The sequence below is a fragment of the Kryptolebias marmoratus genome, linkage group LG16 (assembly GCF_001649575.2).
Source record: "Kryptolebias marmoratus isolate JLee-2015 linkage group LG16, ASM164957v2, whole genome shotgun sequence".
In the NCBI taxonomy this organism is placed as follows: domain Eukaryota; kingdom Metazoa; phylum Chordata; class Actinopteri; order Cyprinodontiformes; family Rivulidae; genus Kryptolebias; species Kryptolebias marmoratus.
The window spans coordinates 6836242-6839917 of record NC_051445.1 but is presented as its reverse complement, the minus strand read 5'-3'; positions in this window follow the sequence as shown (position 1 = coordinate 6839917).

Genomic DNA, 3676 nt, shown 5'->3' with positions numbered 1-3676 from the left:
GTAGTCTTTATCTGTGGATCCCCCTCCACCCCCTACCCCTCCTTTAACTTGAAGCTGGGTGTCATGGGGCTTTTGAAGTAGTGGAAAGAGAGGAGGGACAGAGGAGGGGGAGGATGTGCAGGCAGTGTCTTTCTCCATGCCAGAGGGAAGATGTCTGAAGGAAAATCTTTGCAGCCTTGACAGTGCCCCTGATGCCTTTTTGTGTGCATTTGTGTGTGAGTGTTTGGATATTTACGTATATCTCAGCCTGTTTGTGTGCATGTGTCCCTGAGTCGAAAAGTGTGGCTGTTGCGGTGAGGTGGGGATCACAGAGCCTCCTTTTTAAATTGCCACTAATGAGCCTTGGCTGGTGAGAGGTACTCGAATTGATTAAATTTGCATGGGAGCCTAAATCATGACAGGGGCCTCATACTTGTGCACCCCACCTCTAGGTGCACACACACATACATACATAGCACCCCTGCTATGCCCCCACCTCCATATCAGACCTACAGGGGGTATCTCTGCAGGAGAGAGGGCCAGGATACACCAGGGGGAGGGTGTGTGTACACATTTGTGTGTGTGTGGTGTTGAACGGGGCGTGGAGCGCACCCATCTGCCTCAGTATTACTGTCAGTCCATCATTCAGGGGAATGCCAGGCTTGTGCCTTGGGGACGTGTTCATTACGCTTTAACTACCGGATCTGTCCTTGTCTTGCAGCCTCCTCGTGTCATTGTCTGCCTGAGATTGCATGTATGTATATTTATGCGTGTGTCATCACAACTGAATGCTCTTAGTTCATTTAGATGAGGATGGGTAATTGAGTATTTTCAAATTGAGCAGTGATCTGAAAACACACAAATTGGGGCAGGTTGATACTGTAAGCTGAGAGTTTGTCATTCCCCCTTTTCACTTTATTATAATATCACACTTTCCTTGTACCGAACACTTTTTTATGTCAAAGTTTCGGGTGTGTTTCTCTAACTCTTATCTCTATAATGGTAACTGTGTGACAGTGCAAGATGAGATCTTTGCTTTGCCTCATATCTATTCAAACTAACACTGAGGTGTTGGGATGAATGCATCCGAGCACTAGTGGGGGCCAGTGCTCGTGCGCGGTAAGCCTGGGTGATTGCAGCAATCAGATGGTTGTGTTAATCAGAGTTTGTTCGTCAGTGGTCTGATGAGGGGCGATGAGGGCCGCTGATTGTAATGTGATGCTTCGATTGGCATCTCTGACGACTTACACAGACGAACCGCCAAGAGAATCATTATCATTCTTTTTTTTTGTTGTTTTGTTTTGTTCCACTTCTTAAACACCATGACAGGCCGCCATGATGTAAACAAACAAGCGAAGCGCCACATTTGTGAATGCAGGGAAGTATGTCACCAGCAAGATGCCGACTCAATTATCATTACACAGAATGTTTTCATTCCAGTGGACATGATGATGCTTTGTGACATGATGGGTTTTATACATCGCTGTTTAGGTGTCAGTGTAACCCCTATTGAATAACAAAGGAAAGGGGGGAGTTGTGTGATGGGGTGAGAGGGGAGGTTGGGGGTGGGGGATATAAATGTGACCCCATGGTTTATAATTCTGTCTTGGGGTAGGCTTGGATCAGATCTTTGTCTGCACCCCCAACCTCTCCTCTTTTTTTTTTCTTTTGGGAAGGGGTTGCTGACGCTATTCTGGCTGCCTCATCAGCCAAGTCCCTACAAGGGCTGATACAAATTAATTAACCTAATTAGGGACTGTGATTGCGGGTGTGATTATAGGGGCTGGAAGGGGAGGGAGGGAGGGATTGGAAAGATGTGGCAGGAGGGATGGTTCATGGAGGTGGGGGCGCGCTGGCAGCCAGGGCCCAGGCGATGATGAGCCAGGAGGTGTGGGAGAGGAGCCAAGATGCTCTGCATGGCTAATGAGGAAAACTAGCTGGGTTCCCTTCTTCTTTTCGGTTTTCATTTCTCACATTCTATTTACCTTCATTTTTTCTTTTAACTTTTTTATGTCACCCCTCAACCTTCAATGTGTTTCTATATTTTTATTTTTTGGTATGTTTAAGTTCATAATTCTCTATTACTTAATCTGCCTCTGTGTATCTTGTGAGTTTTATTTGAACTTTTTGACTAGAAAACTCACATTTTTCACACTTTATTTGACTAAAGATGATTCCAGAGTCATCTACAAAGCATGAATCTGCCTTTTTTATATTCTGTAGCACAAGGTGCAGCGCTTTAGTACCTATTGTTCACTTTAACTGTACTCCCCACAAGGAACAGAAATCCCCTTTGGAAGCGCACATACAGTGACACACATATATGCAGGCTCACACAGAATCTTGTCTTTTTGAACACACAACCAACTGCAGCTGAACTTCAGATGCACATACTCTCTGCCTCATACTCACAGAGCCACACAGGCACAACTCCAGAGGAGGAATATTAGAATCTCCTTTTATTTGTCCTGGAAACAGAACAAAGATATTCTTCAGACCAAAGCAAAATGTGTTTTCTGGCTGCCGTCAGCAATTCTAATGTTTCTAATGAGTAAGAGGAGAAGTGGGGTGCCTGGAAACCCTTAGGTATCGGTAAATACAAAAAGGAGGAACAAAATCACAACAAAAGTTGCTCAGAATCGCAGTTTGAACCTTCTGTTGCCCTAGAAGTGCAATGAACCTCTGCCAGGACTGTCCACTGATTGCAATGTCACATTTGAATAAAATCACTTTGTCAGTGTCATGCCAAGCTCATTTGTGGTCCTTGATTTTTAAAATTGTTTTTTGCTTCTTTCACTCTCCTGCTCTCTTTATATCACTAATCTCTTCTTACCCAGTCACTTTCTCACATTCAGCCTTTACCACAGTATCAGACCTAGAAACATGATTGTGAAGTTACTAGCAGACATTGATAGCGAGGTGATCGTATTCCTGCTCTAATCTGGAGCTTCAGGGGGAAAAAAAGGGTCATTTAATATTCGCTCTATAGATTCTTTATTTAAAATGACTGTAAAGTAACTATTGTCTATATAAGATTTATATATATATATATATATATAAAACATCAAAAATGCAAAATACAGTGAGAACTTATGATTCTTGTAAAACACACATTTGCTTTTTTGCAGAGACATTTATGTGTTGAATACAAAACAACTGATGAATTTCAATGCTCCACGATTAATCTAATTTTAAGAAAGTAGTTGCACTATCTTTAAAGAGATAGTTCTTTTGTTTGTTTGTGTTTTTGAAGTGGCCATTTGTAGACTAGTTTTCAGTAGCCAGTATTTTACCTGCAGTAGACAACTGTCAGAATGATCACAGTTTAAAGAATCAAGGAGAAATTCTCATGGAGGAGTCAAACTAATGGTAAATGGACTGTACTTATATATCACCTTTCTAGCCAAACAAGCCACTTTACAATACAATCTGTGCCCTCATTTCCCCATCCACACATACAGCACTCTACTACATCTCTACCAAGCTAATCTGAATAAATCATTCTATAGAGTGTAATCAGTGCTTAAGAACCTCCAACTGTCTTGTTGGAGAACAACTGCTCTAACCACAGAGCTACAGCCACCATGGCTGTGGTTTAAGAGTCATACTGAGGTTATTTCTAGAGTCGACTTCACCTTCTAAAACAAGTCAGACCTTAAAAATTTCACAGAGGTTCAGATAAAGGCTCTATTGTCAT